The sequence below is a fragment of the Eurosta solidaginis genome, chromosome 2 (assembly GCF_040869045.1).
Source record: "Eurosta solidaginis isolate ZX-2024a chromosome 2, ASM4086904v1, whole genome shotgun sequence".
Lineage (NCBI taxonomy): Eukaryota > Metazoa > Arthropoda > Insecta > Diptera > Tephritidae > Eurosta > Eurosta solidaginis.
This window is the reverse complement of record NC_090320.1, coordinates 40,344,962-40,369,183: the sequence shown is the minus strand read 5'-3', so window position 1 is coordinate 40,369,183 and position 24,222 is coordinate 40,344,962. Positions and strand designations below refer to the sequence as shown.

The window sequence follows — 24,222 nt, the reverse complement described above, 5'->3', positions numbered from 1 at the left end:
ATTACGAGAGATCGATTTATATGACCACATTGAACCCTTTAGGCAAAAATGTATGCAATCTACTCATCTGTCTGCTCACGATGCTGCATTGTACAGGTCTACAAAACCTGTACAATGCGATGCTGCACGAAAAGTATTATGTGACGGGCCCTTAAATAACCTCAAATGGCAGGTTAATTTCAATTGGCAAATTTCAAATTTAGATATATTTGAAAATAAACGAATTAGCAAGAAAGTCTAGGATATTCGTGGAAGTTTTGTGTCGCTTAATCAATAAAAATGTATTTATAATTCCTAGTAATACAAAGTTAATGAATTGGTAAAACCTCAAAAATATTTAGTCAAGAGATCCATCGAAGTCGTAGTGAAACTGTGTTGATAATGCTACTTCTAGGAACCATTTCAGGCACAATATAGCATAATATGTACAATTAAAGCTTGCAGATTTGTAGAAGGTAAGTAGATCGATATATATTACTTACATGTTGTGCTTAAAACTTATGACTCGGGTCACAGAAATGTTTTCGTATTTTGGCTGTAAGTGAAACGCCTTAATTGATCTGGTAAAAAGACCACATCCTGACGGCTACCAGAAGCGAGTGCTGAACAATTTCAGGAAGATGGCTAGGGCTTTGAAGTGTTACAAGAAAAATTCGCTAAGAATTGGCGCAACGTTTTCAACGATGAGACATTCCCCCTTATTGTCAGGGCCGATCGCAGTAGATAGGCGATGCCGAACGAAATTGGCTATCTATAATGAATACAAATTATGTTATATACATAGATGATGCTGTGTTACCAGAGCGTACCGGATCTGTATCCGGCAAAGAACCATCACACGATAACACACCCCAAAGCCTTCGGGGACTAACCTTATCGCTACAACAACAACAACAAAAGTAACCTTATCGCTACAACAACAACGTGCTTAAGGCATCGTATTGAAACATCACAAGCGATCGAGAAAGCATCATAAAAAGGTGCTTCTATAAGCGTCATGCAATCAAGACGAAACACGGGTTTGACCGTGTTTGTAGGTATCTCATTCAGGGAGCGATAGCAAAGGGCGATTTTGATGATCTCCTAATCACCTTAACTTTTATATGGACTGCTAAGTGCAACACTTTATCTACACTTATAAAATTGTTGTCACTAAAATAAGTACTTAAAAGTGTGTGTCACCATTATACTGCACTTTCAATATTTGTATGCGTTATACACTACGACGAAAAAGGATTGTGGGAGGGACGCAACAAATTAAATGGGGTTACAATTGTGTAGGTCAGGGAAACATACTCTTAGTCCCTACCTCCCTTTGCACCGTTTGTCAGCACAGAATATATATGTTTGCGACATTCGCCCAATGCAGCTGCTACCATTGACCGTGCCACTTTCCTAGATGTTCTGGTCTCCGCGACGGCAACCTGCCCACGGGTTTCATTGCGCCATGTTGCCCGGCCGCACACCCAAATACACCGGGTACCCCCATGCTTACCCAAGGACGTCCAGTCCCAGGTCCACAACAGCAGTTGCGTCGTAGCCTTCCACAACCCAGGCGTAGTCACCCGCCACTTACTCACAGAGTGACGACGTCTCCCCCTTGCGAGATAGTCGATTTCATGAAGCGGCACAACATCCGCATTGCTGCGATTCAAGAGACGAAACTCACAGCAAGATCTGCTCTGCAGACCTGTTCTGGGTATAATGTCCACAGAAAAGATCGCGAGAGCGGAAATGGAGGCGGCCTCGCGTTTATCTTACACCACTCTGTGCAATATCATACATTTGATCCTGACATCGACCGCAGGGACAGTGTCTTAGAACGTCAAGGCTTATCTGTCCGGTCAGGCGATGCAAACCTAAAAATCATCAACATCTACATCCCTCTTGCCACCTGTTGCCCCAGCGGATAGCGCCCTAATATCAGCGCCTTACTCACTGGCAACAATAGCATTATCTTAGACGATTTCAATGCCCCGCACGATCTATGGCATTCAAACTTCCGGGCGGACAGTAGTGGTGAGATGTTGGCGGATCAAATAGAAGAAACGACTTTCTGCACAATAAACGGAGACGCCCCACACGTATGGTAGGAAGCTGTCACAGTTCGCCGGATGTATCAATCGTGAGCGCAGGACTCGTAAACTGCGTCAACTGACAGCCGATGGTAAAATTGGCATCCGACCACCTGCATATACTTATTTCGCTTGAGCGTACCGCCCACTTCATCGTCACAGAAAAACGCACTTTCATACATTTCAAAAAAGGAAAGTGGGATGAATACAAATCCTTTACAGACAACCGCTTTGCTGCCTTCCCTATCCCGACTGATGCTCGCCAAGGGGAGCGTGCTTTCCGCAAGGTCATTGAATCCGCCTCGGCTCGCTTTGTTGTTGTTGTTGTAGCGATAAGGTTGCTCCCCGAAGGCTTTGGGGAGTGTTATCGATGTGATTGTCCTTTGCCGGATACAGATCCGGTACGCTCCGGTACCACAGCACCATTAAGGTGCTAGCTCGACCATCTCGGGAACGATTTATGTGGCCACATTAAACCTTCAGGCCATTCCCCCCTCCCCACCCCCAAGTTCCATGAGGAGCTTGGGGTCGCCAGAGCCTCGTCTGTTAGTGAAACAGGATTCGCCGCGGATAGGTGAGGTTAACAATTGGGTTTGGAGAAGCAATACATTGCGCTGGCAACCTGAAGAGTTGCGCTACACTGAATATGGTATTTTAGTCGCCTCTTACGACAGGCATACCTACCGCGGGTATATTCTGATCCCCTAACCCACTGGGGTCCTCGGATCGCTTTGGTCCACCGTAAAGTCCCTATCGAATCCGACTAAGCACAATGATAAAATTTCCATCGCCTTTGGCGATAAAGTGCTGTCGGATGCGAAAAAATGCGCGAGCGCTTTCTGCCGACAATATATAATGCATTCTACGGTCGACAAAGATAGGAACGGAGGGCCAACAGACACGCATATAAACATAAATCCAGGGCGTCATCAATTACCATCACCGCCAAAGAGGTTGAAGATGCCATCGGTCCTGCTAAACCATCCAAAGCAGTGGGCCCAGACGGCATAGCCATGCCGATGCTTAAAAGCCTAGAGAAAGAGGGTTTCAAATATTTAGCACATGTGTTCAACCTGTCTCTTTCCACCTTTGTCATTTCCGAAAAATGGAAAATGGCCAAGGTGGTCCCGCTACTAAAGCCTGGGAAACCAGCTAACATAGGAGAGTCATATCGCCCGATATCCCTCCTATCGCCAGTAGCCAAGACGCTTGAAGCCATTTTGCTCCCCTACCTCAAAGTAAAAATTATCTGGGTGGTCGGCAGGCATCCGTGCAATTTAGAAACGAAAAATCAAAACCAAGAAGAGTTAAACAAGGGGTGCCACAGGGTGGTGTCCTATCCCAACTTTTGTTTAACTTCTACATATCAAAGCTACCTTCGCCACCAGAAGGAGTTACTATCGTCTCCTACGCCGATGACTGTACAATAATGGCCACAGGCCCAGGCCAACAGATCGATGAGCTTTGCAACAGAATAAACGGCTACCTCCCTGATCTCTCCAGTTTTTTCGCCTCGCGAAACCTGGCATTATCACCGACTAAATCCTCCGCGACCTTATTTACAACATGGACGTCCCAAATGTCGACCATTTTGAACATCCACCTCGTGGCACTACGCTACCGACTGTCCTACACCCCAAAATATTGGGTGTCTACATAATTAGGCGAGAATACTCCCCGTCAGGGAGAGAAATGAGATGTTAACCAAACAGTTCCTGTTGAATACCCAGAAACCTGGGCATCCCAACAGACATCTGATTGATGAGCCAACACCGCCTAGGGGCGTAAGGAGTCATCATAAGCATTATGAGGAAATACGGCACCTGAGAACTCAGCCGTATGAAGCAAAAAAACACAAGCAGGTCCTCAGTGAACTCCACAAACAGACGTCGGACGTTAATGCCACAGCTGTTGACACAGCAAGTGTCCTTGGACCCCGTTAGAGGATATTGATGACAATTTGTGATCGGTCGCACCTATTAGGTGGGGCGAAGCACTGCTACAACAACAACAACAACAACCAACCAACCAAAAAGGTTTTTCCGACATACGCAGTAGAACCACAGGCTGGGACCGGGGTTAGGTTCAATAGCTTCCCGGAGCAGGAGGATATGGAGCAGTCCAGCTGCAAGGAGCTGCTCCGAGGATGACAATTTGTGGGAGGGACTCAACTAATTAAATGGGGGTTACACTGAAATAACAGCCCTTAATGGGGAAAAAATATCCGAGTCGTTCCGGTACATGGAACCGGCTGCCACATAGAATCGGTAAACGCTTTTTCCAGGACGCGCCCGGTGAACTCTGTTATTAATATGCATTATCCTACCCTTGCAGAAGAAGAAAGGACACTACCAAGGGAGACACGAGTCACCCTGACCCAACTTCGTTCTGGACACTGGTAACTGGTAATGTATGTCCTGCATGCGACGTGTCCCCACACGACGCCAACCATCCTTTCAATTGTAATGTGGAACCTACGCCTCTAACACCAATCTTCCTATGTGGTCCACCCCTGTTGAAACAGCCAGTTTCCTTGGAATCACGTTAGATAACTTTGATGACAATTTGTGAGTGATCGTGCCCATTGAATGGGGAAGCACTTTTAACACAAGAACAACAACAGCCATAAAGGTTTGTGTTTCCAGTATTTCTCCATACACTACTACTATCTGCGTAATATGTAGATATATTTATATAATTGTCGATGAGCTTTTTTTAGTCGCGAATGTAGATGTATATACATGTCAAAAAGGGCTAATAATTTACTAAATTGTATAAACTTTTTAAGCTCTATACTAAAGAGCTAGGAACGGTAAATTTTTTTCTTTTTATTACATTCATGAGAATAAATTAGGGATATACAGTTGTTCATCTTAAAATAATAATGGCTTGCACAATTCTCTATGCATAATTTAGTGACCTAAAACATCTTATAAAATATCGCATCAGCTAACGATAATAACCACAAACCGCTTGCCAATAGCTTTGAGAAAAGTTCTATAACCCATAAAAAGAAGAAATAAATTTTACAAGAAAATAGTTATAATAAATAAATTAAATGAAGGATAGTATTATAAGAAATACATCAAATATATTAAATAGGTACGTACTAAAAACACTGATATGCACATAAGTACATACATACATACCTACTTAGAAATACTTTGCTGCATTTAACAATCAATTTTCTCTGAAAAAGTAACATCAAAGACCTTAACAATATGTCTTGGTCCCATGCAAAATCGAAAGCTGTCATAGAAACCGCAACATATGTGATGAAGAAATTGATGAGATTTACATACAAACATATGTCTTAATATTTTATTTAAATGTCTAAGACATCAAGAAAACATAAGCCCACACATCATACCGCCATCTAAAAACCATAAAATATCTTCTAAGACATCGTCATCATCATCACCATCTACATACATACATCAACATTATAAGGCATCACATCATCATCACAACATCATATCTACACATTTTCAGCATATTTTTGTATGCATTACAACAATAAAATAAAGTGAAGAGGTGCGGTCATTGAGTTATACAATTGCCCAAGGATACTTGTCTTTTCTAATCCTTTTACCACAATTGCACATAAACAAACACACAAGCTTATGGAACGTCTTATGCTTTTCTTCGCTCGCAATCCTTGGCTATTCGTCATTCGCATTCAAAGTGTTTCAAATTATATTTTCCAAGCATTTATTTTAATTCCAAAAAAAGGACTATGGCAAATATAAAAGAAATTGTTAGGTTTATTTTTTTTATTATCACATTTCTTTGCTTTACTTCTGGTGATGAAGTGTTAACTCGAGCATGTTTGTAAGCAAAGGGATAGTGAGAAAGTAACGAGAAAATAAGAACACGATTTGTGTGTAGGAATGCATTTTTATCCGATTATCGCAGGGTAAAGTTATCCTCATTTCATAAAGAAGGAACAAGACATCTAGGAGAAAGGCTCATACTAGATGTTCGGTCTTAGTTATGGATACAATTTTTACAATCAGAGAGGTTCTTTCTGTTAATTTTTCTTATTATCTGGGAGCCAATGGCAAGGGGCAAAGAACAAAGGATCATAAAAGTAGTAAACAGGCAGGCAGACTATCTTTTCAAACCGAGTGCCATATCCGCATTTTTTTTCCTCTTTCTGTGCGCTGTCCTACCTAGGTGATGTTTTCTGCTAATCCGCTTACGTTAAATCTGCTGGAGCTACTTTTTTCTCTTGGGCGTTGGAGCAGCGCATGTGTTCTGCACCTGCCAATTCGGTGGGATAGTGTGGCAAAAAGGATCCTCCTCCTTGACACCGCCGTGCCTACCCAATATCTGAGAGTGTTGGTAGCTTAGTTCGCCGCGATTCCGCCCTAACGTGAAAATCCAGCGCCCTTTCCTCGACTCCTCCCACCGTTATTGTCACTTAACTATTGTTCGTCACCTTTCACTCTTCTTGGCGTCTTCAGATGGTCGCTCGATATCAATGTCATACAGATTGGTAATTTTACTTGACACCAGATCTACTTCGATTATCTGAGATAAAATAAAATAATTAAAAAAAATCTTTAAGTTAAACGGTTTTATTGAAAACAATACTTACATGAAGTAATAATAACACTAAAATTTAGAAAATAATTAGGTATGTCCTAGGTACTAGTCATCACACTCCTCATCAATCTAGGGCATTGATCAGACAATTAAATAAATTATTACTTCATGTAAGTATTGTTTTCAATAAAACCGTTTAACTTAAACATTTTTTTAATTAATTTATTTTCAAGTTTTTAGTCTTTATTTAATTGCCTATTTCTCATTCTGTTTAGTTCATTTAGTGACTCATTATTACACGGACTCTTTCCTGAAAATTTGTTACAATCTAAGTCCTCAATAGATAATACTTCCAAAGACTTTATCTCCTCGAACTCCAAAATATTTTGACGTCACTCCTACCGGACTGTATGTAATATTTGTTCCAGATATGAGCCAAATCGGACATCATAGGTCGCTTTCTATTCATGTATGTATTATGTGTTCCAAATATGAACCAAATCGGACCACAAATACGATTTTTTTGAATATCTCGATCTTTGCGCCACCTAGCGGCGATTTTTTCATATATCGCTTTCTATTCTTGTATATATTATGTGTTCCAAATATGGACCAAATCGGACCACAAATACGATTTTTGTGAATATCTCGATCCTTGCGCCACCTAGCAGCGCTTTTTTTATGGGTCTCTTTCTATTCTTGTACGTATTATGTATTCCAAATATGAGCCATATCGGACCACAAATACGTTTTTTTTATAAGCTTTTATTTAGTTTCACTTTTGTTGTCTGTAATGGAATCTTGCAAGTTAAATTTGATACACTTCCCGGTGTCCGATTAAGCTGAAATTTTGCACACATGTATAACTCCGATGACAATGCAATATTACTTTGTTAGAATTCGATAAATTAATCGATAACACAGTTATCGGTAAAGATTTGTATTTACTTTGGCATAACAGCCTAAGTCCCATACAAACCCGCCGGTACCTATCCGTGGATTGTGATATTTGGACGTGGTGAATCACGCGTGGTGAATCTCAACGCTTGTGAAAAGCGGAGACACAACCCTCTGTTGTATTTCTGTGTATAACCAACATAGCTGAAATTTTAAGGCTGTTTAACTCTGTAATCTTTTCTGTAATTTATTTTGCTTTTGGAAAAATTACCTATTTGAAAAAAGCTGGCTGAAAAATATTGGCATAACAGCTTAAGTTAAATCAAGAATGGAAAAACTTGGAAAATTTGAGCAGATGTGGCAATTTCGCGTGTCCGTTGAACGAAATATTGAAAATCTATTGATCATCGCTAGGAAATTAGCGACATTCCATCAACTTAGCAGCACTTTAGCAATACTACTGTTATTATTTGGCCGCTCAAACACACTCAAATTAATTTGCATTAAATTTAAAATATACAACTCAAAAATGACTCCGGTTGTTATGTCCGCAGCATTTATTTGGTGCAAATACAACATAATAATTTACACGGCCAAAGCCATAATAATTTGCACGGGTCATCAATTCTTTCTCTGATTCAAAAGTTGAACTACCAGCGCTACCGCCATCAGCTCAGTGTCATCATTGTCAGTAGCGCCAATAACACCAAACTCGTGCCTGACAAACAAAATTCGTTTCACTCAATAGTGCAAGTGAAATGTACTACGCACTCACTACTAAGTAGCGTCAAAAATTCGATTGGAGTCATTTCGTCAATGAGCTACCATTGAGCTGGCACCGCATTGGCGCTGGCGCCATGCAATTTACATCACTAAAATTGCACGAATGTCCAGGCTCATGACTTTGTTAATCCAGATGGTGAAAACGAAGACTCAAAGGAATGCAACCTTGCAAACAACATCCGTCATTTTCAAAGTGTAAAAATTCTGTGATACAGCGAACGCTAACGCCGTTAGGCTGTTATCGGTAAGTGTTGCATACTTTTCTGCGCACTTGATTTTGTTTTACAGATTTTTGGCGATGGAATTTTAGCTAAGCGAAAGTAGGAATTTTATTTTAAAACAGATTTAACCCACAGATGAGAGATCTGCAATAAGTAGTTGTAAACAGAACGCGGCATAGGCAAAGTTAAGTTATTTAACACTGTTTGACACAATTTTATATGTGCTCTCTGTCAAAAATGCTTCAACTAACTTAGTCACATTTTATTTCGATTATGAATATGCCCCAATATATTCGGATTATGATATAATAAAATTAAAGAAAGAAATAAAATTAAAGAAAAAAAACTTTTTTAAAAATAAGCTTTTATTATTGGTTAATAAAATTAACTAAAAAGTAAGTTGATGCATTAAAACAAATGGATAGGATGAGAAACGTTACAAATAACTAAGTAAAGGTTACATAACTAATTTAAACAAAATTTTACCCTACTAAAAATTAAAAAAAAATGCATATTTAAATTAAATTTAAGAAAAAGGCTTTTCTAAGAACAAGCTTCTAATACTTGTTAATAAAACGAACTAAAAAGTAAAAAATAAAATTTAAAAAAAAAAAACTTTTTTAAAAATAAGCTTTTATTATTGGTTAATAAAATTAACTAAAAAGTAAACAATAAATTGACTCTAAAGAAATATAACACTTTATAAGTTCATTGTAAGCTTTTCGATAATTAGGCTTCTTCGTCTGCGATAAAAGAATTATATATTGTACATAATTACATATATATTTTTAACATTAAAACTTTACACCTAAATTATTAAACCTTACAGTTTATATCACAGTCCTAATTGTTCTAATAAAAGCGTGTTACATTGCGATAGCAAGAAAAGGAGATCCTAAATGTTCTTAATTATACCATCAAAATTCAACACGTTTTTTATTAGAACAATTAGAACTGTGATATAAACTGTACGGTTTAATAATTTAGGTGTAAAGTTTTAATGTTAAAGATATATAATTATGTACAATATAGAATTCTTTTGTCGCAGACGAAAAAGCCTAATTATCGTTAAAGCTTACAATGAACTTATAAAGTGTTATATTTCTTTAGAGTCAATTTATTGTTTACTTTTTAGTTAATTTTATTAACCAATAATAAAAGCTTATTTTTAAAAAAGTTTTTTTTTTTTTAATTTTATTAATATCTTGCTGTTACGCCACTTAGCTGCGATTTTTTTCATAGGTCGCTTTCTATTCATGTATGTATTATGTGTTCCAAATATGAACCAAATCGGACCATAAATACGATTATTTTAAATATTTCGATCCATGCGCCCCCTATCGGAATTTTTTTTCTTATTATTGCATAGTCATCAGGTTCTGAACTATATTCCAACTTCAAGCTTGTAGCTTATCGGCAAGTTACTTAAATTTCAATTACAAAATTCGCGCCAGCCTGTCAACTCAAGCTAAATAAAACCGTTTAAAAAGGATCGCGTCTTCGGACATCGTCGGTAGGCTGCTAAAATATGGTGAATCAGCGCTGCGTATAATATTATAGAGCTGGCTGCGGTTGACAATAGGTGGCAGGTAACTTCTTCTAGGCCCCCAATGGTAGGCATTATTTGTGCTCCACCAATTTTAGAAACTCTCTCCAACTGCCCTGAAGTGATCCGTAAAAGTCGAAACGAAACACTGCAGATGAAGTTCCTCAGCCACTGCCACAACCGCAATATTACCTGCGTCCCGAGATAGTCGATCTTTATCACACCGTCATACATCGCATCAAATAGACAGATCCCTGAAGGACGCCTCCAATGTTGTGGTTTCGGTCTCTCTTTCGTAACATAGAGGAACTGAAAGGTGAAGCTTATTAGAACTTACATTAAATCAAAAAGTGCAATATTTGCCGGTGACTGGCAGTCGAAAATCTAGCTTAACTGATAACTGAAGTAGGGTTATAATACTACTGACCGCTTAACAAAGAGATGCAACTAATTATTAACATATAAACTAATCGGAGAACAACGCAGCGCCTCTTACTAGTGCTTGCATTGGCTTGGATCTGATTTCACTGAGAAAGCAAAATGGGCACTGGAACCCAGATGTGAGGTGAACAAATAAATTTGATATCAAATCAATTGGAGCAATACCAAGCTCCTAATCAAGCTGAATCGCCTTATGTACTCCCCTGTGAATGTATGGCAATCCCAATGAATAAATTATGCCGCAATGACAAGGACGAGTGCTGAACCACTGTTAATAAACAGCTAGATAAAGGTAGTCGACGAAACCTAAAGGTCTTTGGTACCAGTACTTCGTCTTAGCAATCATAAAAATGGAACGGGATGGATTAATACTGCAATAGCACCCATTGCTGAGGTGAAACCCGAGTCATTACGGTATATAGATCCGGTCTTCTGATTAAGGAAATCTTTTAAAAATGATCAGGCTTATTTCGGAAATGAAGGTCTAAGGTCATAATGTCTTGAAGATAATAAAGGGCAGCTTAAGAGATCATAAAATTCCATTCTGAGCCAAATACCAATTTGGGAATGATGAAGAACTTTTAGCAGAAGATAAGCTGTCTTTAGTAGTCGAAATGCTAAGGCTCTAAAGCTGTTCAATATACCAACAAGTACCATAATTGTTTAGTCGGGTAAAAGTCCAAAATTTTCATGGCTAGTATCTTCTTAGAACATCTCTTGACTGAAGGAGTAAAGTAAAGGCTTTAGCAATATAATCAGGCAGCCCACAGAGAGCAAGAATCCCTGAACTACTTGGATATTTCAAAGACAAAAGGTTTTGTGAAAATCATTTTACATCGGTCATAGATGATAAGCGAGGCTGTAAATGCCTTACATTTAAAGTCCACGGATACGTTTTCAAAGAGCAAATGCTATTCAGTATATCGGCCGTCATCTTTTAATGGCTAAAATTTCATTCCGAAGTGGCAGCTCTAATATCTAATACAGATAATATTAATGTGCAGTTAACCAAGGCGGGTTTGGAGGTTTAGAATTTTCCAGCAGTAGGTATGTCTGATGTAGTACCGTAGCATACAGGACTCAATCCGCTAAAGATCTGCTCATATACGTAGTACTCCCACCCAGCTCAGAAACGAACGACGGGCCTTCCTATTTCGAAAGTATTTACCTGAAGCTCGTTGAAGATACTGCAAAAGAAGAACTCGCTTTTGGTTAATTTTCGAAAACCCATTAAAAACTAAAACTGGAGCTAATAATATCCTTATTAGCTAGTAACCTCGCGTATACGATAAAGTCTCAGTATCGCACTTTTTAACTAACGGTACATGAAATGCATGATTAAATGTGGCATCGCGACAGGACACGCCATGTCAATAAATCCTATTTTCAATTTACACCAAGCCTCCCCGCGCACATACCTTCACACATGCACACCCACAGACCTCTATTTACAATATATCATCAAGAGCTCGTACCAGACAGATAGACAAACTCATCAAGCAACTGTGTAAATGCGCCGGGATAAAAACGTTCAAAAGCCGTGCATATAACGTTGTTAAATTCACAGTGGACCATTACAATAAACATACCAAAAATTACAACAAAACAGCAGCAACAACCAAACTGTAGCAAGGCCAAAAAGACGAAAATTACAACAAATGGAAGATACAAAAAAAAAAAAAAAAAAAAAAATACGTGCAACTTTCCAGCTTCCGTTGGCAATCAATTTTACGGTTCTAGTACGCTTTGGTGTGCAAACAAAGCGGATAGTAAACACACAAAAACACATACACTGACACCTGAACCATCCGTGTAAGCGAGCCGCTGCTTTTGACGAAGAGAATTTGTTGCAGTTGTGCTACACCTTCGCATTCGTCAAGGGGGATGCACTGGGCAGCGCGGCTTCGTAGCGACGGCGGAACACGTGGTTTAGCTCACATGAAGGTATTAACGCGTAACATCATCAATGCATGATTAACCTGGCACGAAAAGAAGGAAGCAGATGAGTGAGTGGCAAGAAGACACGGTGAAGTGATGGGCAAACAATAAAAAAAATAAAATTGAGTGGATGATCACAGCTTAGAAGGTTGGACATGAGCATACATTTACGAGCTATCCTTGAAAGACGCATACACCCATGCATACAAACGCGTTGGCGGAAGTAAATGAACTTTCATGCAGCACTTTGTAACACATCGACAATATTTGCTTGGTAGACTGGAGCTCACTCATCTTCGCCTTCCTCTTGCATAGCTTTCTCGCTTTCTCACTTTCTTCCTTGCCTTGCATTGCGCTCCTCTTAAACCTTATTCGGTTGTGGTTCCATTTTAGGTCAGTTGTCTCACTTCTGCTGTTTTTTGTGTAAGTTGATTCTTACATGTGTGGTTCACGTTTTTCGGCCATCAAGCCAAATGTTATCCAGCAGCTACTCCATCAGCTTTCCGCCATTTGAATGCATTATCTTTAGAGCACACAAGCTCGCTATCTTCACACGTCCTGTGCTACTTTCATGTTCGTCTGTGAACGAAATTTTTTTTCAATGTCTGTGTCGGCTTCTTTCCTTAATCGTTTGGGTTGTCTTTCGTTTCCATTTACTTGACTAATCCCAGTACATCTACATATCTTTAGGCGTACATGCAGCTGATGAATGACGTTTTAGTTATGAGTGGAAGGGATTTCGTGTTTGCGAGACATAACATAACTATTTAATGTTCACTGTTCGTTTTGGTTTCATAATTTCTTGACCGTAACGAATTCTTATTGTTTGTACCTTTCATAGCGTCATAACTGAATGTAATATGCTGAGTGGGTAAAATTTTTTCATTCAATATCAGAAAGATTTATTGTCAGGAGCAGGGACGGAAAATTATAATAATATTTTTTTTCGGAGTGGAAAAAGTCCGGGTCAAAAAATTTTCCTAGGTGAAAATGTTTGAGTTCTCAGGTATCCCTATAGCAATATAATGTCGAGTCATGTATCCTTGTTACTTTTCGAACTTTTTCCATAAAAGTCCACATATAAAAGTAAAATCTGTATTTTTATTTTTTGATTCCGGATTTAACTTTTATTTCCGGACTTTTATTTTTAAAAGTCCGAGTTTAACTAGTTCTATCGGAAGCAGGTAATAAAAATCGGAAAATAATTTTTATATTGATCCAAATATATTAAAAGTCCAAAATTAATAGTTTTGCAAGGAATGATATTATAAAAGGAAAAATAGTTTCAGTCCCTGGTCAGGAGTGAGTATTTCGAGCCTCGTTTAGTTGACTTGGCTTACCACGAGGCCTGTGAAGTAGAACCAATTACAAGAACAATATAGAAATTTACCCAGAAACGAATTTTTTTGACTCTAAATTATTCAACGTTTTTCGCAAGGACCGGGATGCTGATAAAACAGGCCGTTCTTTGGGAGGCGGTATACTAATTGCTGTGCATCGTAGCTTGAGATACTTTGAAATCAACCTAAATAATCCTGATACTATTCTGGATAAAACATGTATTTGCATCAACGGTTCGTCAACCTACGGATCGTTAAACATTATTGGATCTTATATAACTCCTGGTAGTACGTCTGATATTTATAAAGCACATACTGATAACATTGTAAATATTGTGCATAATTAGTTAGCGGGAAATCACCTATGCGTTCTTGGCGACTTCAATCTTCCCAATGTAGCATGGTGTGGAAGCTATTCTAAACTTGATTTGATACCAACTAATATTACTTCGGCGACTGAATCTTATTGTATCGACAATATCTTAAGTCTAGATCTTATTCAAATTAATAGCTTTCTAACAAGCTTAATAGAATTCTTGATCTCGCCTTCGTTAGTACAAATATCAATACAACAATATCCGAATGTTTTTTTTATATTTCACCTGCTGATCGACATCATGTTCCGTTGTGTCTGAAGGTCGAATTTTACAGGTCCGTCAAGCTAGACCCCCCCCCGATGGATTCGAAATTTGGTAGACCAGGTATTATGTGCTATTTATGTGCTAATTTGTTCCCAAAATAAAAAAAATTGTGCTCAAAATTTAAGTACTTTTTTTTTAAGCACTGGGTCAAACAAAAAAATTTAAATGTGGGAATTATGTGCTCCAACATAAGCTACGGTCTGTCCAGAAAAACAGAGGGGTGACAAGGGGGGAGCGGGGCATATAACCCCAGACGGAAAAATCGAAACGGGATAGGTGCAGAATTTTGTGCTATTTATGGGCTCGATAGTTCCAAAAACGATTCGTTTTTTGACAACTTTTTATATATTTTTTAAAACATCAAAAGTGGTGGGTCCAGCTAGACCCCCCCCCCCCCCCCCCCCCTCGTAAGCACTAGGCCAAACAAAACAATTTAAATGTGGGAATTATGTGCTATTTACGTGCTCAATAGTGCCAAAAAGAATTCGGGTTTTTGACAACTTTTAATGATTTTTTTAAAACTTCAAAAGTGGGGTGTCCAGCTGGACGTCCAGCTAGACCCCCGCCCCCCCTCGTAAGCACTAGGCCAAATAAAACAATTTAAATGTGGGAATTATGTGCTATTTACGTGCTCAATAGTGCCAAAAAGAATTCGGTTTTTTGACAACTTTTAATGATTTTTTTAAAACTTCAAAAGTGGGGGGTCCAGCTGGACGTAAGCACTAGGCCAAACCAAAAAATTTAAATGTGGGAATTATGTGCTATTTACGTGCTCAATAGTGCCAAAAAGAATTCGGTTTTTTGACAACTTTTAATAATTTTTTTAAAACTTCAAAAGTGGGGGGTCCAGCTGGACGTAAGCACTAGGCCAAACAAAAAAATTTAAATGTGGGAATTATGTGCTATTTACGTGCTCAATAGTGTCAAAAAGAATTCAGTTTTTTGACAACTTCTAATGATTTTTTTAAAACTTCAACTTGTTATGATGCCCTTTTTCTGGGCGGGATATTAATTATTGTTACACTATTTTTACGTCACATGTCTTGGGTACTTGCTCGAAGAATATTCCAATTATTAAAAAGGGGACTTATTAACTTCCTTGGTATACTCGTGGTCTGAAAAGGCTAAAGAATCAGCGAAATAAGTGGCACAAACAATTCCTGAAATCCAAGGATCAATTCCATTTTGGCCTTTATACCCAACTATCTAAGAAGTTTAACTGCCTTAACAAATTTCTTTATAATAAATATATACTTGGGGTTGAATCAAATATTAAGTCTAATCCCAAAAATTTATGGCATTTTATCAAATCCAAAAAGAATGGTGTTGGGGTGCCTGCTGCTGTTTGCTTGGGTGATAAACTTGCTACCTCCCCCGTAGACATTGCAAACTTATTTGCCAAATTTTTTCAATCCAACATCACAGTTGATGAGGTTGTTTTACCAAACTATGTTTGTCATTCTGACCATGATTCAGCCTTCAATTTCAATGACCTACTGCTTACCACAATCGACGTTATTAACGGTATCAATAGTCTTAAAAACTCTACTCAGACTGATCGAGATGGTCTTAATACCGCCCTCCTCAAAAATTGTCCTGCTATTGTAGCCCCACTAACGGCCATGTTTAACCAATCTCTAAGTTCTGGTGTCTTTGCAGATGCCTGGAAACTTGCATACGTTTCCCCAATTTTAAAAAGAATGATGCTTCTAACTATAGGCCAATATCTAAGCTATCTATCATTTCTAAACTTTTCGAAGGGATTGTTGAGGATAAAATATATTTTGCCGCAAAAAATTTGTTACTACCAAACCAGCATGGCTTTGTTGAAGGAAGGTCTACCGTCACAAACTTAGCCTTATTTAGTGAATATTGCATTGATGCGTTCCCTTCAAGCCATCAAGTAGATTGCATTTATACCGACTTCTCTAAAGCTTTTGACAAGGTATCTCACAATATGCTACTACGTAAACTCGCTTCCCTCGGTTTTCACTCTGTATTTCTCAAGTGGTTGTATTCCTACCTAAGTAACAGACGCTGCATGGTCTCTATTGAGGGTGTATCTTCCAACTATTTTACTGCCACCTCTTGGGTACCCCAAGGGAGCATCTTAGGCCCTCTTCTTTTCATTTTATTCCTTAATGATATAGGAAATTGTTTTGTGTCATCGGAGTTCTTACTTTAAGCTGATGACCTAAACGTTTTCTCCAGTATTCAAAATAGTGATGACGCTCAGCGTCTCCAAGAAGACTTAGATAGATTAGCAATCTGGTGCCGTAATTCGCGTCTATCTCTCAATCTCAACAAGTGCTTCCATGTCACATTTTCCAAAATTCGCAATGTTTTACCAACGAAATATACTATCTCGGGTACTCCCCTTCACTTCCTTGATGAGATTAAAGACTTAGGGGTTATCTTTGACTCCTCGTTATCTTTAAATAACCATATTAACTATGTAATTTTAAGCGCGTATACTTCCTTAGGTTTCGTTTCTCAGATCCCTCAGATCCGTTCCAAACTGGAATATGCTGCATTTATTTGGAGACCTTATCACAAGTTTGCAATCGACAGGATTGAGGGAGTACAAAAGATCTTCCTAAAATTTTGCCTAAGGTCCTTACATTTCTCAGACCCAGTCCCTTCTTATCATTCCCGCTTGCTGCTAATTAATTTGAAACCACTAAAGCTCAGAAGGTCAACCCTTTCCTTGTCTTTCATTTTCGGAGTTGTTAATGGAGATATTGATTACTCCTCTTTACTGCACGCGATTCATTTTCTTATTCCAACGAGTTCTCTTCGTTCTCATAACCCCTTTTATATTAAACATAAGTCTACTAACTATGCGATAAATGCTCCATTGTCGCGCTCTCTACGTGAACTTAATGAGATCTCTAATTCTATTATGCTTGATTTTTCTTATCCAAAGTCTATTTTTCTTAATTTACTTAACTCTGTTTTGTAGCTAGGCTTAGTTATTAGTTTTAGTCAGTAAGAAACATTTTTGTTTTTGACTTTTCGAAAATAAATAAATAAATTAGTAATACGATACATTTATTTTATTTTGTTTAAAGTGAACAACAGACACAACGCGGTCGACTACTAAAATTAATATAATTCGATAAGAAATATTTGTAAATTTAAAAGCTAACATTAATATTAAATACCTAGGAACTTTAAGAATTAAATTCAACTTTAAACAAAAAGGGAATTTAGTATTTATTTGATTTTACTTAAAAACCAGGTCAGATATAAGAGTATTGAATTATGCAAACAGTAAAAGATTATTCCATGCTAATACAATTATATAAATCATTATAGTACGAGCACCAATTACGCGAGGGATTATTTTTAGCAAAATTTTGTCGGCAAGTTGATAGGTGGGAGGGCACATATTGTCTAAATGTTCTGCTAGGTGCAGCGAAGTTTAGGTGACCGACAAGGTAAGAAGAGTCTATCTGGCCGATGATAAGCTTGTGAAGGAACATTACCCCAAGTAATATTCTTCGGTTCTCCAAAGTTGGCAAACTAATAAGAAGCAGCCTATTTTTGTATGGTGGTAGATGAAGGTTAGGATCCCAGTTAAGGCCACGGAGTGCGAAATTTAAAAATTGTTTCTGAACCGACTCAATTCGCTGTATATAGTTCTGATACCGCGGGCACCAGACACACGAGCAGTACTCAAGTATTGGGCGTACTAAAGATGTGAAGAGGAGCTTAGTGAGATACGGATCATCAAACTCTTTGGCTTTATTTACAATTGATGAAATATGCATACTGAAACACAGTTTCGGATCAAAGAGAACTCTCAAAATCACTTACACAGACGTGCTATTTAACGTATAAGATGTCAAAATTGGCTTCACACGAGGAAATCTCATCAGCTTGCATTTAGAACAGTTTAAATCTAGTAAATTCGCAGTACACCAACATTGAAAAGAGTCCAAGTCGGCCTGCAAGAGATGGAAAGAGGATAGCTCAGAGGGCAGGTATGCATAACAAAGTTTAACATCATCCGCATACATAAAAGTTCGGGAATGTAAGATAATTTTTGGTAAATCGTTTATGAACAGGGTAAAAAGTAATGGACCGAAATGACTACCCCGAGGAACTCCAGACGTTACATTAAACTTCTTAGAAAGACAATTGTTAAACAAAACTTGTTGAGTCCTGTTGGCGAGATAACTTTCACGCCAGAGAAGTAAATGTTTCGGATACCCAAGAAAATCAAGTTTAAAAATTAGAAGTTCATGATTGACAGAGTCAAAGGCTTTGCTGAATTCGTTGCAGATCACGTAAATTTGCCTTTTGTTTAAAAATCCGTCCATTACTAAAGAGGTAAACTCTAGCAAGTTGGTAGTGGTTGATCTTTGAGGTACAAAACCATGCTGGCAAGATGATAGTAAAGAGCTACACATGAAGTTGGCGAGTAATTATTTGTTCGAAAGTTTTAGGGATAGCTGAAAACTTAGCTTAAATTACTCCTTCCAAATTAATGGCAAAGATCCAAATTCCATGGATAGCGTAAATAATTTAATAATCGGCTCAGATAAATTCACGGCACAGTACTTAAGCACACAACTAGGAACACCATCAGGCCCCGGAGAAAAAATTGGCTTCAAATTCAAAACAGTCTGAAGAATAGTATTGTAATCGATGACTGGATTTAGTATGCAATTAAAACTTCAAATTGATATGGATATTGATCAGATTGAAATGATGTAGATGAATGCGTCGATTCAAAGAAGTCTGCAAATAAATTGACGATAACATTATCGGAATTAGCATTATTACGCCCAAAAGAGATGGCCGCTGGAAATCCAGAAGTTTTCCCCTGAACCCTGAGCCCATGATTCCGAGTCATACATCAGGTATGAAAAAAGAGCGCGATTTTTGTTAGTCGAAAGAGGACTTTACTTTTCGCTAGCTTACTCAGTAGAAGGTATCACTTGTTAGCAAGACTGACTCTCCGATTTATGTCTAGCCTGATGTTAATTTCGGTGTTAATACTGGTTCCCAAAAAGACCTTCTTCACTTATAGAATTGGTATCTGTCACCGTCTGCCAAAGCCATAAGACGACGATGACCTCGTTATCTTATCCTCGTTATTTTATCCAGGAAAGGCATAAATTACGGCGTACACAATTTTAAACTTGATGGCAACCCTGTAGTGCTCCTACAGGGCACAGGAAGCATTCGCGTTGTTTGAAGCCTACTTTGGTATTGAGAGGTCGTTCACAGTCTTTATGGAGCTGGTGTTGTTGCTCAACGTGATTTGCCAAAGCTTTAACTTCGCAGGGAACTAGAATTCAGAATTAGTAGCATACAAGAAATTTCTTTCTGCGCTGTCAAAAGCTCTTTTGATGCTTTTAGCGTGAGTCTTCCCTAGGATCTGGCGTATCAAGAAAGTCTCGTCTATAGAAGTTTTACCAGGGCTGAAGCCGCAAGGATACTATCCAAAACGTTCGTTTATTTTAGCCTACAGTATTTTTTACAATACGCTAGATAAAACACTACATCCGGGCTAATGCCACTGTAGTTGGCGCGGTTTTTGGCCTCGCCTTTCTTGTGGATTTTACAGAACAGAATTAAGTTCCAATAAAGAGGCATACGCTCGTCCGACCATGCTTTACATGCTCTTTACCAAGCCTTCGCCTCTGTTTCCGTCGTTTTCCGCCACCTTGTCCTTTTTAGCCGGGATTTTACCCCACCTTGTCTTAGTTGGGTGGAGGACCATACCTATATTCAATTGTCCAGGATTTTGGTATCGGGCGCATCATCTTTCTTGCGATATAAATTAAATAAAAACGTTCTTTACGTCGGTTATCAGGTCGCCACTTACAGCAGGAGCCCCTCTGCCTTGAAACCCTCCGTCATCTGTCATATTTAACCTCTGCGTGTCGCGACAACACCCGCATATGCCGCGCTTTGTGTGAGGATTTTTTCGAGTTGTTGCAACATTCCTCATCGTAGAGTTGTTTTTCGGTTCTCTTCGGAGCTTTAGCTTAGCGTCTGTAGATTCATGACTAGCGCGGGAATAGAAGTCCCTTAAGCAGCTGGGTTGCAGGGTTCACAGTGGCTCTCAGAACCGCCACGGGCTGTTATGTCGCCAGATACCATCTACATAATGAGGTGAGAATACTCCCCATCAGGGAGAGAAATGAGATGCTAACCAAACAGTTCCTGTTGAATACCCAGAAACCTGGGCATCCCAGCAGACATCTGATTGATGAGTCAACACCGCCAAGGGGCTTAAGGAGTCATCTCCGTAAGCGTTATGAGGAAATACGGCACCTGAGAACTCAGCCGTATGAAGCAAAAAAAAAAAAAAAAACACAAGTAGGTCCTCAGTGAACTCCACAAACAGGCTTCGGACCTTTATGCCAGGAATTGCCCGGTTAATCCAGTACTCAAAGAACAGTACCCAAAACTTGCGGAAGGAAAACGTACACTCCCCAGGTAAACGCGAGTGACTCTAGGTCAACTTCGATACAGGATACTGTAACAGGTTAAACTCTTACCTATCCAGAATCAACCCCGACATACAAAATGTATGCCCTGCTTGCAATGTGTCCCCACATGACACCAACCATCTCTTTAATTGTAATGTGGAACCAACGCCTCTAACACCTCTCACATTATGGTCCACCCTGTTGAAACAGCAAGTTTCCTTGGACTGCCGTTAGAGGATATTGATGACAATTTGTGATCGGTCGTACCTATTGGATGGGGCGAAGCACTGCTACAACAACAACAACAACATCAACAGTGGCGGTACGCAGTGAGTGGGTTATATGGGTCTGGTCGAAGACTGCTTCCAGTGAACAGGTGTGAGTGTCGTGTGGAGTAATGCTTCTTGAGCAGGTTTCCTTCACGAACATTACCTGCTTATATTTTCTTCGCTTTACATACTCGTCGATACTCCGACCTTGTATAGTTCGCACATACAGAGCACTGGTGCCAAATCGCTTGTGGTATATTTTTTTACTAAAACTTGGCTGCTGCGAATTCTGCGAAACGTAACCTTTTGTGAGATGTTGCATAGTGAAGTTTGAATTGAAACCTTCCTACCCCAGCCTTTAAGTAACCAAGAATGATTCTGATGTGATGACGGAGGCAAACATATTCAAACTTCTACTTTATCATAGAAAGAGTTCTTATACACGTCGATCGCATCGTCTTTTGATGCGTAGGCGCAGATAAATGTTATATTGAAAAATCTAAGTTTAATTAATTTCACTGTGAATAACAACACAACATCAACTGTGTTATACTTCGCAAGACCCTATTGACTTTCTGTCAGTCGCCCTTCCATCGCGCTACTATTTCCACCTGAAAAATATTAAAGTAGTCTGGCAGCTTATAGGATTTGTTTATTTCCGGATCATCGGTATACACGTTTATCGCCTCGTCTGTCATTTAAGCGTCAAACTTCCTCTTTTATTGTGGCGCTAAGAGACCCATCGAAGCGCTGGTAGGGAGCTGGGTAGTATGTGCGTCCAATATTTAATGATGCTATACAACTACGGTTGTATGGTCTGCGCTAAAACTCCTTGTGGTCGGTTCTTTTTTGTTTAGCTGTCAATCTTTCAGTAGAAATCTGTCCAGAAGGATCATTAGTCAGTGACTGCTTAATTACACTACTCATTCTCTCGGAAGCAGCCAGATTCTTAGAGTTAGCTCCCATTGGACTCTCCGAGAAAGCTGGGGTCTTGGAATTACCTTTTTTTGGTTATCATCTACTTATACATTCGTTCTTCCATCATTACTTGCCGAGGGGGTGCGTTACATAGACGGGCGCTATGGAGTTCGTCTAAGCCGGTGCCTACCATAGTAACGAGTAAAAACAGCTTTCTAGATGCAAGATATTTAAAATTCGTCGGGATACGGTAATATCAAAGCCAGGATCACGATTAGCCTGCAAAATAGCTAGAATACCACAAAAGTTCGGGCATGCCTCACTAGAACCTTCTTCAGAAAATGCGAAGATCCGAATGTTTATATGAAAATTTAGTAAAACGATTCGTTATCGTTTTTAAAGCATTTTATTTAGATAGAATTTCATTATGATTGAACAACTTTACATAATAATTAATTAGATAACTACTAAAACTAAGTACATATTAAGTAGGTGTATGTAGATCTATGTATGCGTGACTTTAAGGTTATTTTTTATATTCTAATAGCTTTGATATACAGCAGCGACAAGAAAAATGGGAGACGAAATTTTTATCAAATTTCGTCATTAAAATTATTTTTATTTATTTTCGATATTTTAAGCAAAAACTGCTTCGGAGTTTGTAACTGAAGTTTTGCAGACCAAACTCAAAAACATTTTCGAAGATTTTAAACTTTTTATTTGGATTTCTTTAAAGTCTTTTGAGTATGCATTATTGTAGCCCCCTCAATTTTAGCCTAACAAAGTACAACTTATAGGTCTATGAAAATTTGCATTGATTTTTGACATATTTTTCTGCGAAGGATGTTCAGGTTTTTTTCCATATAAAAAAAATCATATCTTCAACGGAGGAAAATCTGAAACTCTTCGGAAAAAATTATCAAAAATCAATGCGAATGTTGAGAACCCTGTTTATTACTTTTACTTTGTGAGACGTAAATTGATTGGGCCGCAAATTGACATAATAAAAAAAATCAGGGAAATTCAAATGAAAAGTTCGAAATTTTCTCGAAATTTCGAAAATGTTTTTAAGTTTGATAGCTTCTGTTTCAAAATTCATGGACGTTGTCTCTTAACATAGAAAAGATAGAATTAAATTGACGAAAGTTGTTAAAAATTGCCACTGCCATTTTTCTGTTCACTGCTGAAACATAGTACACAATACTTTTATAGATTTTTATTTACATTTTATTTACGTTTAATAAGCACTAGAAATATTTTTACATTTTTGGTTGCCTTATAAATCTATTACACTATTAAATACTATGGATTTTTAGTTCTTTTTCACAAATTCTGTCATATTTTGACTTTGTCTATATATATTTATATAATAGCCATCTATTTTTTTACATTTATACACATCTACATTTGCGGGTAACAAAAAACTCTTATCATCACTTAGATAATGCTTAGGAGACCCATCTAGAGGCAGTGGTTAAATAACTACGTACAGAATGGTTTGTACCGAATAGTGGAGACACGCACCTCTATTGGCCATAGTGTATAACCTATAGCTGAATCGGTTGGGGTGAATAGTGGACTCACACCATTTGCAGAGGTAAAACATAGAGGTAGTGTAGAGGAAAAATATACACACATTTGAGTTGCATCTGAGTATAATGCTTATTTTTAATTTAGAAGTACTAATTTTCTGCGCAGCAATTTCAGAAGTGTAGATAAAGTTATGCACGTAGCAGTTCATATAAAGTTTAAGTGCATATGTATATACATTTAAAAAAACACAGCTAATGTATGATATATTTTTAGCCACATATGGATTAAAATAACAATTCTGGTGTTAACATTTAATTTTATTTTTTATAAATTTTTATTTTTCTGCATTTGGCGCTAAAAAGCAATTTCAGGTGTTTGAAAATATGAGCATTTTATTTACATAATTTTTTTTTTTAAACAAGTGCTGAAATTTGATTGCCAAAAAAGCAATTTCATATTGCAGAAAAAAAACAAACAAATTCTGAAAAAAATCTAACAAAATTAACGAACGATAAATCGACAAGTTAATAAAATTGTGCAGCTGTTTGTGTTGGACCACCGAACAATTTCAAATAATATTTTTAATATTTCTCTACACTTTTTTTTTCACGAATATTTATTCG

At 38.2% G+C, this 24,222-nt stretch overlaps 1 protein-coding gene across 3 annotated transcripts in view; it reads left to right on the top strand.

The window, feature by feature from the left end:
- The first annotated feature begins 201 nt into the window (after positions 1–201).
- Positions 202–24,222, top strand: part of LOC137239604 (keratin-associated protein 5-1-like) — a 172,325-nt gene continuing 148,304 nt past the window's right edge. For 2 of the 3 annotated variants that reach the window (XM_067765100.1, XM_067765099.1), the window contains exon 1: positions 202–455. The gene's annotated coding sequence lies outside the window, so the exon portion shown is untranslated. The remainder of the gene's footprint in view (positions 456–24,222) is intronic. The other variant, XM_067765101.1, reaches the window with a different exon arrangement.